Raw genomic sequence first — 14,031 nt, 5'->3', positions numbered from 1 at the left:
AAGTCACCGACTTTTTCCTTTAATACAGATAATTATGTTTTATCTCGAAGTAATTTGAAGGTTCTTGAATCTCAAGAGTCAACTAAAAAGAAAAAAGAGACAGAAGGTGAGAAAATTGTAACAATCTTACTATTTTGGCGTGGCCAAAAATAGAACCAACTCGAAACCAATTGTAAGGCTTTGATTAGAACCGCTTTGTTTGATTACAGTCTATCTGTTTCAATTCGAGGTTGAGCAAATGTCCTGCAGTGCAATTCTGTAAGGTAATTTTTGAAACTCGCATCTGAATCCGCGGTGAGTTTTTGTTTTGGCATTCTGTAAGACATGTACTTAAGTTGAATGCACACTAGCGACACAGTTGCGAGTACGGCAGCGAGTCGAACTAAAGTTGATGCGAGATTTTGACGTTTTTAGTATGAGATGACAGATGTATCCGCATTCTGTAAGGGTGATTCCCCGTTCACTTCGCTATTCACTTCACTTACGAACTCGATTTGATCTGTCAAATAAAAAGTTGATGTTCGTCGAGTGAAATCTATACGTTTCTTAGTTATTTGCTGGTGATATCGTATCTAATAAGACTCAATAAGTTTCAATTAAGTAAGGTAATTTAACAGATTAATGTTTAAAAAACTTTAGTGTAGTATTTTATCTGGTGCTAGTGTACATGTTTCTTCTGATGAAAATCGCTCAAATGTTTTTATTAAAGTGTTTATTAGAGGAAGCTCATACTTTGGACAATTTCGAGTTGCGTCGACAAGCCTATGAAATTCGTAGTTTGTCTCTATTGACCCGAGATGATAACTATGTCAGCGTATAAAGTCTTTCGAAGCAATTAATCGACCAACTCGAGCTTGAGTTGCTCCCTATAATAAAAAAGTACGAAACGTCGAAGAAAAGGACTTACAACTCGTATTAAGGTGAGAAAATTACCTATCTTCTAATACCTACTACCTATCAAATAAATTATCGTTATTTTGTTAAAATAGATTGATAGCATACTATTCCACACATATTGTGTACCTTGTCATTTTTGGCTAGTGGCAGCTACTAATAAAAGAAAATGTTCGGACCTATTTGTCCCAAACATCTGCATCCTGCTGCATAAACAAAGTGGTTAAGGTACTCAACAATCCGAACATGTTGAAAAAGTATATAAGGTTTCCCCAAAATATACAAGAAAGACAAATATTAAAGAGGAGATTTATATTTGAAGATTTTTGTGATAAAACATGCGATGAAACCCTAATACGAGTACCCACTATCTACTTTCTTGTATTGAATTACAGGTTTCATGAAAAATTCATCATTGGCAGCATTGATGGCACTATCATAACTTAAAAAGACTGGCTGAGCATGAAGAGCGCTTCTTCTGTCGTAAGAATTATCATGCTAGGATGTGCAATTGAAAAAATATCATGTGCAATTGGTAAGTGAATTAGAATCTCTTGTCCCGCTTGATCAAACATCTTAGAGGTACTCAAATTATTATTTGATGATCATCTCCCTAATCTTAGATTAAGTACCTATTTTTTAGATTACAGATGACAGTTTTATTTTTAATGAAGATGTAAGAGATCACTTAGAGCCTTTGACAAATGCTGGTGAAGAAATTGTTTTCTTTGGTAAGTTTTTCTTTAGTAAAGATATAATATATATTTATAAAAGTGATAAAAATAATTATAAGTTGGCCCCTTAACAAATCTATTAAAAAGTTTTTAGATTTATTTAATAGGATACAGAGTATCTAATTGAAATTCTTTTCTAGACCATTCATCAACTATCTAAATGCAACATTTCTCGTGGTCTATTGTATAATTCTGTAAAAGCAGCAACAAACTTACGTTTCAGTTTTATTAGAAAGAAATTCCTTACTAGCAATTGGTTTAAATATTTAGTAATAAAGTTGTATTCTTCATATATTTCAGGTGGTTCTGGATATGCTGAGCGGGCTAACCTTATGACACCTATAAATAATGCCCCAGACAATACACCTGAAACATATTATAACATGCTTGCGCAACTCCGTAGAACGCCAAATGGTTTGTTGAAAAGACGCTTCAGGTGTTTGTTAGTACACAGGGTCCTAGACTATCATCCTGATAAAGTTGCAATGCATGTTGTATTCTGCATAACGTGTTCAACCGGGCTGGAATGGAGGTAGTTAATTTGACTGAAGATGAAAACCTAAAGGAAGCTCAGGTGGCAGCCGAGACACAGAGAAGGCAACATGCCAAATCATGATGATTTAAATGTTGGACGGTCGCAAAGGCCTCAAAGGACAAAGAAAAAAAGTCAAAGATCTTGTGAATAGATTGTGGTGATCGCGTCGACGTTAACTCCACCTCAGTGTGAGAAGAGTAACAGAACCTTAGGACTAAATATTTTAATTATCTATGTAGATCTAGTTATAGTATATACTAAGGAATAACAGGTAATTTAGAGGTATAGGTATTATAGTGAGTGTGTTGTTATCATATAGAATTACCTACTTTGTGTAATGTTATACAATAAAATTGTATATAATAGGCTATTATTACTTTAGGGTCTGCTATTAACTTCAAAATTGTATTTTATGAATAAATAACGGTTTTATATTATTATTTATATTTAGTACATAAGAACATTGAAAAAAAAAAGATTGTAATATAAGTAAAACCAGAAAAGAAACAACAAATAATAATAATATAACGTATAATAAAATCTACTTTAAAACTTGAAAATATAAAATTACAATTTAAATACTTATTTATTTGACCACAGTTCAACCTAATAGATTCTGCTAGCGCATTTAATTCTTCCTCCACTGCCGCCACAGCGTTAGCGGCAATTCCGTCTCTCTCAATGCTGTGCTTCATCATGCTCGCCTTGACCGGTGCATTGGGCCGCCGAATTTCTAACTGCTGCTCTTCAACTCACTGAAATCTGTAAGAGTAATAGTAGTTTATTTCAGCACATAAATGTAGTCAAAATAACATTAGATCAAATAAACTGAAATACGTACTTTTGAATGTCCACTGCTTTGTATTAAAGAGGGAGGCTGGGGAACCAATTGTATTGGGTCTGATTGCTGAAAATAAAATCATGTACTTTATTATTATTATTTTAGTATAATAACGACGAACACACCTAATTTAATAAAACTCTGACTAAAAATAGCTGGATTCCCAGTGGGCATCTCCAGTACCAAACCCTGAACCCCTATACCCATAGCCACTATCCGTTCCTCCAATGCAAGTTCAGCTACATCCTCTACCCCACCACCAGTCCTATGTCTAGCTGCAGCCTGTGCTGCTACTTTTTTAACGGCACGTTTTTACTCAGACCGAAGTATATAAGTTTAAGTGTTTAGAATGCGTTAGTAGGTACATTGTTAATGAATAAATTGCAGAGAGATTGACAAACTCAATAAACAAGCTAGGTTGAAATTCAATTTTTTTTTTACATTTGAAATGCTTTAAGAACAGTAATTCGGACAAGAAATATTAATATTAACATACTCACTTTGGTCCACTGCTTGTATGTTTTAATCGTCCCACCCATATTATTGAGCCGCTATGACAAAACTTCCTAGTGCTCCACTCTCTGGCATATTGAGTTTTTGAAAAACCCTTTGCCAGATCTGGGTTTCTCTCCAGGAAGTCAATCATTGCTTCTATTAGGGCAAAGGACAGATGGGATGAGCGCTTGCTTACACTGAAAAGATTTTTGTTATTGTTACAAAACAAAATAATTCCAAGAGATTAATTTTAAGTAAAGGAATAAACTTACTTCATTATCCCGTTTCAAAATATGTCCACACGCAGCCAAAACACCACAATCTATGCACCAAACCACTTAAAACATATAAATGCACTTGAAATTCCTGAACTTTGTTTTCAAACATTCGTACAAAACTTTTTTTTAGCTTTGAGTTAAAAAAATGTAAGCATAGACTCAATGCTCATTCATCCAAAAAAATTAAGTTTATGATTAAAAATATTATAATTGAACTTATTAAGGCTTGAGTAATTTAAATTCGAGTACAGAAACGTGAATAAAATCATCCAAATTATAGTTCTTTGGCAGAATTTCATTATTTTAGCTAAAAACAATAAATCGGTAATTACCGATTGGTATCTTCTCATTAAGCGCCAATCACTAGTAACTCGAAAGATATATCGAAGCTCACTTCACTTCGCAAGTGAGCTAGTGATGTTTACAGAATACCAAATCAAGGTCAGGTGAGATCGAATGCGAAGTGTAAGTGAGCGTCGAAGTGATAAGCGAGTTATTGTTCGAGATCTACAGAATCGACATACTGCCCTAGATACGGAAATATCTTACTTGCCCACAACAATCGACAACAAACACCAAACTGTTGTTTCAATTTCCTTCGACCTAGATATTTGACTAAAATTAACATCACAGTTACTGCAGACATTTATTTGAAAACTCTTCCCCGTTGTTGACCTTTGCCAATTACAAAGCTCGCAGTTGTTTACTTTGTACAAAACAATCCTACTGTGCAAGTGTATTTTTCGTATTTCCAAGAAATATCACAAAATTAAATTTCCACTAAAGACTATTTTCAAATTTATTTCCAAATTCGAGAATATAAATATACCATGCCATATATAAACCATGACATGAATATGCCATATATTCTATAGTCTCTGCTTACCCCGGTGGGAAATAGGCGTGAGTTTATGTATGTATGTATGTAAATATACCATGCATTCAGGTCAAACGAAACACAACCATTTCTATAAATAACAGTCCTTGACGGCTGAATAAGAGCCGCAACGTGACAGGTCTAATTTTCGATTTGATTTGTGGAACATAACAAGGGACCTTAATGTCTAAGCCTGATGGTCCACATCAAGTCTCTGAAGGTTAGAGGAAAGCGGGTGTTGTATGCTAAGCCATGGCCGTCCGCGCCGGCACACAACCAGCACCTCGACACACACCTAGAGTCGTGTACTCACAACAGCACACCCCCTTAGCGTAGAAACTTCCATTGAAAACGTAACATCAGCCCTTCCAATAGGTTCCTGCTATACTCCAATGCTGTTAGCGTAAGGTGAGCGGCACAACATGTTGCCAGGGTTGTACCTCTGCCTACGTCACTGGGACCCGTTTTGGGTTAGTAGGTCACAAGGGGACTGCAGTTGCGTTGCGCGGAGGGGGCCGATTTTTAAACCCAAGAGTGACGTCATGTTTCAAGCCTTGGACCCCTCCCGCTCCCGCGTGAATGATGAATGAATAGGTCGATTGGTGTTAACTAACGCTTAGTAGGTCACCCCATATTCGTATGCTACGCAAGCAATGCAACTTTCTGCATAATATATTTATTTTGTCCTTATAATTAGATAATTATAAATAATGATTCACAGTACAATGCCCAAAAATATGTCCCGATCTATGTGTTGTAGCTTTGGTTACATAATTATTTCAATAATTAAGTAAATGAAATAAGGATTTACATTATTTTAGAGATATTCAAGCCGTACCTAGATATTTTAATAAGTATCCGCAAATTTTGTTCTTTTACTCTAACAAACAGAATATTACAATGAAAACTTGTAGGAAAGCCAAACGTTTTTCTTTACCTAATACATTTTTATAATTGATATCACGTGGTTTTCAAGATTTGTGCTCGGTTAATGGCAATAGGCTCGCTCCCACACACATAGCTGGCGAGGTACGGGTGTATAGTGTATACATTATACACTTCTGCCTACCCATTCCGGGATACGGGGATGATGTTATGTTTATTTGTTTGAATACATTTCAGACTATAGCATTAACTTCTCAAGGTTTTTGAAAGGCGATCATAAAATACTTAAGCTTACTTTTCCTTGAATTCTCAAGATTTTTTGGAACGCAATTAAAGACCGATTTCTAATCGTAAGCCAAAACATGTATCGAAAACAAACACGTGTTGATGTTTGATTACTCACAAATTGCTCAGGTGGCTGTTCTAGACGGAATGAAAGCGTGAATCTAACAGCAATTAAAAATAACCACGTGTTCAGAGCTCTCTCGCAAAATGTCACGTGAACGGGTTCGATGCAGTAAACAAGTCCATTGTAAAATTAATTAACAAACTAACTAGTTAAATACAGGGTGTTAGTAGCATCGTAACGAAAACTGAGGGGAATGATTCAGACCATTATTTTAAGTAAATATCAAATGGAATTTTCCGTAAAAATTCTCATTTTTTGTTTTATTTATATCTTTATCAACTATACTTTTGCGGTGAAAAATTTCGCTTGATATCCCCTTATTTCCCTAAAGCCGTTTATTATTGCTAACTTCATAGAAACAGTGCACGTTTTTAATATGTTCTTACCTGTTGTTATATTAGTTAGTATGTTATTGGTTTCATTGTGTTGAACAAAGGCCAGAATACAAACTAATTAACCAAAGCTAACCAACAATTTAGGTATATGATATAGGTATATGATTATTTTGTATAACATAAACAGCCTATATACGTCCCACTGCTGGGCACAAGCCTCCCCTCAATCAACCGGAGGGGGTATGAAGCATACTCCACCACGCTGCTCCACTGCGGGTTGGTGGAGATTATTGGTTATTTTGTATATTATGTATTTATTTATTATTGCGCATGTATTTATTGGTAAAGTATACGTATAGTTTGCACCCGCAATCTTTTAATTGTTACATATTTCCTCGCCTTACTGTTGTGTGGAAGAAATCGCTTTAAGCGATAAGGCTGCCATTTGCCAGTTTTTTAGTAACTTTTACGCGACCTCTTTTTTGTGAAATCACAATAACGTGACCTTATGTAATTATCATAACAATATTATCTCACGTCTATATTCCCAATTAGGATTGTCAAAGGTACATCCATCACAAGAACAACAAACAACAAATAAACGGCCTCCGTGGTCCAGTGGTTGAGCGTTGGACTCACGATCCGGAGGTCCTGGGTTCGATTCCCAGTGGGGACATATCACAAAAATTACTTTGTGGTCCCTAGTTTGGTTAGGACATTACAGGCTGATCACCTGATTGTCCGAAAGTAAGACGATCCGTGCTTCGGAAGGCACGTTAAGCCGTTGGTCCCGGTTACTACTTACTGTGTAAGTACGTAGTCGTTATAAATGAGTCATGTCAGGGGCCTTTGGCGGCTCAATAGTAACCCTGACACCAGGGTTGATGAGGTTAGTAATTCGCCTCAAAACCCACACGATAGAAGAAGATCACAAGATGAACTAAATACCCACCATTCACCTAGCTTTCTGAAAGAACAAGGTGACAGGAGTAATGGTCAAAGCAACTGTGTTATTGAAAATTTTGTGTGTGAGTGCGTGTGAATTATGTATAAGATTTATTAGATACATATATAAAAGTCCTGCTTATTTTTCGTTGGGGTAGTCAGGGACCACAAAATTCTATTTGTTTCGAACCTGACACACTTTTACTCTCATCAATTAACGCTCATAAGTTAGTGTTTTATTTTTTCTTATCATCATCATCATCACCAGCCCGTTAACGTCCCCACTGCTGGGGCGCGGGCCTTCCCTATGGACAGATAGGGAGATCGGGCCTTAAACCACCACGCGAGCCCAGTGCGGATTGGTGGTTATTAACGACTGCTAATGCAGCCGGGGCCAACGGCTTAACGTGCCTTCCGAAGCACGGAGGAACTCGAGATGATAACTTTTTTTTGTAGTCACCCATCCTATAACCGGCCTTTGCGAAAGTTGCTTAACTTCAACAATCGCAGACCGAGCTCGTTTACCGCTGCGCCACCGAGCTCCTCAATTTTTCTTATATTAGGCGTAATTTGTCGTACATGGAATTTAAAGAACTTGACGGCTTCACAGGAGCTGGGCTCGTGACCGCTCCGTCACACAACACTAACACCAAACGAATTCGTATTTCCAGGATATTTTAAATTAAAAAAATACTTTTTACTTACTTATAAAGTACTAGCATGGTAAAGTTAGACATTTAAGACTGTAGTAGAGATGACTTAGGAGTGACTAGAAGCGATCACTAAGCTGCGCACGATCGAAAAATGAATTTAATTCGAATCGCAATTCCAATGATTACAAATACTTGCCAACTTTGTCGTGTAAATATTGCTACCCTAATCAGGGCTTCTCTGTGACGCACGAAATTAGTCGGAAATTGTAGAAATGTGCTTTTTATATTTACATAATGTCACTATTTCAGGAGCTATGTCGGACGGTGGTCAAATTAAAATATTTCACATCACGTATTTTCCTTGAAAACATTCCTTAACTTAAAGGGTTTTAATTATTTTCGCTTCGAATCGGTATGAATACTTAACTTAACTTGTGAATGCGTCAAAAATAACCTATTTATAAACTGGAGTTATTTTCGTTTGCCTGACGTGTTATTTGTTTATAGAAGTCTCAAGAAAGAGGAAAATAACAGTTTGTTTAATGAATAAAAAATAATGTATGTACGTTACATTATTTTTATGTAAAAATGATTATGACAAGATTACTTCGTTGACGTAGCATGATACTACGGCGTAGCAGAATGCGTCTACGACGTAGCACAAGTGGGCGAGTGATAAGATGCCAGTAAGCCGGTTGAATCCTACCGACTGATTAACGTCACACACTCACGTAAGCCCATTCCAGATTAGAGAAAACACGTGGTTTATATTACATGCTAACCTAAATTATGAATACAGTGGCCCCGATTCCTGCAGACATCTCTTAATTTTACTTTAAGTTATACCTGTCATTTTCTTATCCGCCGAAAAGGAAAGGGACGGATGATTGACAGCTCTTAATTTTAGGAAGAATGAGTAACTAAATGAATAACCCGGGCGAATTTTTAGACGGTTGTTTTAGATTTGTGCTTAAAATTGACGTGTGTTCCATAAATTTTATGCTTGTCGATTACCCGTCCCTTTCCTTTTCGGCGGATAAGAAAATGACAGATATAACCTAAAATAAAATTAGATGGTATTTACAGGAATTAGCACCAGTATGTTACTAATCTTGTAAATGAATATGAATATGCAATTTACGTGAACAATTGAAAATGATACCAGAAGATCCATATTTAGTAAGTATAGAAAAGTATTTTATTTACTATTGCAAAAGTATTTTGCTTGCTAGCCAAATAGTGTCCATCTCCTTCCCCCGTGTGCTCGCTTACACCAAGCTGGGTTGGCTGGAATAGATCTCTTTTAGAGATAAATCCACATTTTGTACCTGTTTTTTGTCATTATTTACGAACTAATGTCTATAAATGATTATGAATTATTATGAATTACAATAAAAAGTTTAATAGTTGTGACCATCAGAATGACCGGTAACTCGTATTCTGTCGGTGTATTCTACGACATCTATACTTATAATAAATCTGTAGAGAAGTCAATTCTGTACATTAAATATTTTTTCAAAATAACTATCAGGGGGTGATAAGTGGTCGATACTGATGCCAAAAATGCAATCAGTAAATTTTTTGTCTGTCTGTCTGTCTGTCTGTCTATCTGTCTGTCTGTCTGTCTGTCTGTATGTTCCTTATAGAAACAAAAACTACTGGACGGATTTTAATGAAACTTGGTACAATTATTCTTCACACTCCTGGACAGGTTATAGTATACTTTTCATCACGCTACAATCAATAGGAGCAGAGTAGTGAAGGGAAATCCTTTTGTATGAAAATTCTAAACCACTCAAGTTAGACGTTTGAAATTTGGCATGCAGGTACCTTAGATACCGTAGAGGTGCACTAAGAAAGGAATTCCCGAAATTCCCACGAGAACGGGAATTAGCGGGAAAATCCTTTTGTATGAAAAATCTAAACCATTCAAGTTAGATGTTTGAAATTTGTCATGCAGGTACCTTAGATACCGTAGAGGTGTACTAAGAAAGGAATTCCCGAAATTCCCACGGGAACGGGAATTAGCGGGAACATCCTTTTGTATGTAAAATCTAAACCACTCAAGTTAGACGTTTGAAATTTGGCATGCAGGTACCATAGGTACCGTGGAGGTGCACTAAGAAAGGAATTCCCAAAATTCTCACGGGAACGGGAATTAGCGGGAAAATCCTTTTGTATGAAAAATCTAAACCATTCAAGTTAGATGTTTGAAATTTGTCATGCAGGTACCTTAGATACCGTAGAGGTGTACTAAGAAAGGAATTCTCGAAATTCCCACGGGAACGGGAATTAGCGGGAAAATCCTTTTGTATGAAAAATCTAAACCACTCAAGTTAGACGTTTGAAATTTGGCATGCAGGTACCTTGGGTACCGTAGAGGTGCACTAAGAAAGGAATTCCCAAAATTCTCACGGGAACGGGAATTAGCGGGAAAATCCTTTTGTATGAAAAATCTAAACCACTCAAGTTAGACGTTTGAAATTTGTCATGCAGGTACCTTAGGTACCGTGGAGGTGCACTAAGAAAGGAATTCCCGAAATTCCCACGGGAACGGGAATTAACGGGAAAATCCTTTTGTATGAAAAATCTAAACCATTCAAGTTAGATGTTTGAAATTTGGCATGCAGGTACTTTAGTAAACTTAAAGCTTAGTTGCAACAGGATATTACAAAATTCCCACGGGAACGGTAGTTAGCGGGAAAAAACATTTGTATGAAAAAATCAAATCTAAATAAAAGGAGAAACTGACTGACTCAGTGACTGACATGTCAACGCATAGCCTGAACGGCTAAACGTAGGCATTTGAAATTTGGAAGGGACATAGCTTAGGTACCGTAGAGGTGCACTAAGAAAGGAATTCCCACGGGAACGGAAATTAGCGGGAAAATCCTTTTGTATGAAAAATCTAAACCGCTTAGGTTAGACGCTTGAAATTTGGCATGCAGGTACCTTAGTTAACTTAAAGCTTAGTTGCAACAGGATATTGCAAAATTCCCACGGAAACGGGAGTTACCGGGAAAAAAACATTTGTATGAAAAAATCGAAACCGCGTAAGATAGATGTTTTCAATTCAATTCAATTAAATTATTTATTGCATTCCATGTAGTACAATGGGGTGTTACATAGGCATAGGAATTAAAACATGGACCCTGTAGGGCACAGCAACGTTGAAGCGAAGAGAGGAAGTGTCTATTAAAATTAAAACTCAATGAACAATCAATTAAAAAAAATCAATTCAATCAATTGATTCAATCTAGCATGCATGCATACCTTAGTAAATATAAAGTTTATTTTTGGCTGTATTTTGAAAAATGGGAGTTATTGGGAAAAAAATTGTATGAAAAAATCTAAACTGCATAAGTTAGATGCTTGAAATTTGATATGCACTCCCACACACACAATGATCTCTCTCTTATATAACACGCCACGCGGACGAAGTCGCGGGCAAAAGCTAGTACATCATAAGATATTCACATCAATGTTTCTACGTAATATTTTTTTTAATTATGGCAGTACTGAAAGATGACTGGTAGAACTAAGTCACCTACATTGTTAAAGTATGTAAAACAACAAATTATCTTTTGTACACAATTCTACAATGCAATATTAATCTTGCTGGAACTACAATACAACAACGGGAACAAAAAACCGTAATGTTTTAAATTTCAGTTACCAACAAAACTTTCCTTCCTTTTCTTAAAAAAAAACCACTCGACTTAGCAAGTCGTTTGTTATCATTTACATGAACGGATTATGCCCGTGGGCGGCTGAGTGATAAAAACTTCTACAACTATATGCTGGTGGGAACTTGTGCCTCGTTTTCTTCCACGAGGGTTTGCTCGGCCGTGCTAGATGTGGCGTCGCTTCTCAAACTGTAGCCAACCGCGACGTAATGCAGGCCGTCACGTTTATTTAAAAAATTTCGCTAGAAAACTAAGTTTCTATATGTATGTCATGGTTATTGAAAAGGTACGAAATCCATACAAAATCCTAATGGAGTGAGCACAAACAATTAGAAGACCGCTTGCAATTGTTTTTGGCTTCCATTTCTTTCTTCAAATAATGAAGTCCATTTCTTTATTATTATTTTTAAAAAAGATACACCAACAGCTTGTATAAATATAAACAGCCTGTATACGTCCCTCTGCTGGGCACAGGCCTCTCCTCAATCGACCGGAGGGGGTATGGAGCATACTCCACCACGCTGCTCCAATGCGGGTTGGTGGAGGAATCGACCGGAGTATGGCAACAGCTTATATAATAAAACATTAAATAAAATAAAAGTTACATCAGGAATTGGTTGGTTGGTTAGGTTTTTTGGGGTTTTTTCTTTCTATTTTGGGTACATATCTCCATTTAAACTGACGCCCTCCTGGTCAATCAAATCAAATCATACTTTATTGCAACAAGAAACAAAACACTCAAACATTTATAAAACATTTATTAACAGTAAAAATCCGATCAACATACGTAAACGCCGTATTCCCAGAAATTAATACAATAATTAAAACAAATAATAATGGGTTCTTACCGCGTTTAAAATAACAATACAATGTAATTACAATGTAAATTGTTTTACAACATGTTTTATATGTTATTATATAGATTAACGTGTTTTACAAAAAAAAATACAGTAAGTAGAATAATTTACAAGTCGTTAATATAATTATGTGGTCAGTCATCATCAGCCCATTAACGTCCCTACTACGAGCCTTCCCTATGGATGGATAGGGAGATCGGGCCTTAAACCATTACGCGGGCCCAGTGCGGATTGAATATAGATACTTAAATAACAAAAATAAATTACAAAGAGAAAATTTTAATCGAAAGAAATCTGACTCGGCCGGGACTTGAACACGTAGCTCTTGTCAAGCCGGGACGAGCGTGTTAACCATTACACCACCGGGTCCTCCTCCTGTCCATACGAAAATCTTTAGTTGCCTAAGGTTGCCTAAGAGGGCATTAATTACTTGACCGGACAAGTGAGGAACGCTGAGGGCTGTCACCCGGTACAATATGGGTCATACGTATCACAGGAATTCGTATCACAAGTATGAAACTTTTCCGCGGCGATGCACCCATTTGAGAACCAGTGGCCGGTGTCTTCCACGTTTTGTTGAGAGGGTCGTGTCACGTGTAGGATCACATTTCTATTGTCTACGTCTGTTCGAAAGTACTTATCGGAAACCTTGGCCGTGTCTTGCCCACTCGCCGACGATTGCATATAGTGCTTAGAATTGAATGCTTCCGGCAAACAAATGCTGGAACGTCAATGAAAATCTTCATGTCGTAACTATGTTTATCAAATCAAATATACTTTATTGCACAGAACTAAATTTCAACAATCAGACATAACACATGAATACAGTACAATTTGGGCGGCCTTATTGAAATTTCTTCCAGGCGACCACCAAAAGGAAACAAACATTTACAAACAACTTGGATGTGGGATGGTTTATCTGTGGGATAATTTATTAAACATAATTCAGAAAAAGGATTGTTAAGTGTCGATTTCAGCTAACCCATTTTGCCATCTTAAATGTGTAGTTGTAATTTTGATATTTAATAAACAATTGAAAAATTCAATAACAATAACATTTAATAATACTTAATTTTAGTAATATTACTTCGATCGCTTAAATTAAGTAAAAGTAAGCAACCGCGTATTATTTTCGGTGTAGTATTTTCCAAGAAAAGTACGTAACTTTAGTTATTACTGATAATTAATAGTACATACATACATAAACTCACGCCTATTTCCCACCGGGGTAATCAGAGACTATGGAATTCCATTTGCTTCGATCCTTACACACTTCTCTTGCTTCCTCCACATTCATCAATCGTTTCAATACGCACGCCGGTTCAGACTAGACCAAACTAAACCTTTTCTAAGGACATCAGGATAATTAGTAGTAGTTATAATCAATCGGAATATAGTTAGGTACTTACCTAATAACGAAGAATCTTTGTACCATCCAATAATTCACCCAATCAGCCAATCGCCAAAGCGCCAAAGGAGATCAAACGTTGGCGCTTGATCTCAACTATAAACAAAACGAATTGCCTCCATAATTCTCAATTAATACCGAAAAGACGCAATTAATGTAAGCGATGTCGTTATTATTCATATTAGGCAACATAATCTCT

General features: G+C 36.5%; 2 long non-coding RNA genes across 2 annotated transcripts; one reads left to right on the top strand and one right to left on the bottom strand.

Moving 5' to 3' along the window:
- Positions 1 to 247: 247 nt before the first annotated feature.
- LOC126372362 (uncharacterized) lies at positions 248 to 3,094 on the top strand. The gene is made up of 4 exons (XR_007567151.1): positions 248 to 920; positions 1,290 to 1,429; positions 1,538 to 1,625; positions 1,929 to 3,094. It is a non-coding gene; the product is annotated as an uncharacterized LOC126372362 (long non-coding RNA).
- On the bottom strand, positions 2,805 to 4,305 carry LOC126372366 (uncharacterized). The gene is made up of 5 exons (XR_007567155.1): positions 4,110 to 4,305; positions 3,772 to 3,836; positions 3,505 to 3,696; positions 3,005 to 3,070; positions 2,805 to 2,925 (listed from the first exon to the last, which is right to left on the bottom strand). It is a non-coding gene; the product is annotated as an uncharacterized LOC126372366 (long non-coding RNA).
- Positions 4,306 to 14,031: the final 9,726 nt, after the last annotated feature.

Source organism: Pectinophora gossypiella, chromosome 14 (assembly GCF_024362695.1).
Source record: "Pectinophora gossypiella chromosome 14, ilPecGoss1.1, whole genome shotgun sequence".
In the NCBI taxonomy this organism is placed as follows: Eukaryota; Metazoa; Arthropoda; class Insecta; order Lepidoptera; family Gelechiidae; genus Pectinophora; species Pectinophora gossypiella.
The sequence above is the reverse complement of the archived record's forward strand: the minus strand, read 5'-3'. Positions and strand labels throughout refer to the sequence as shown.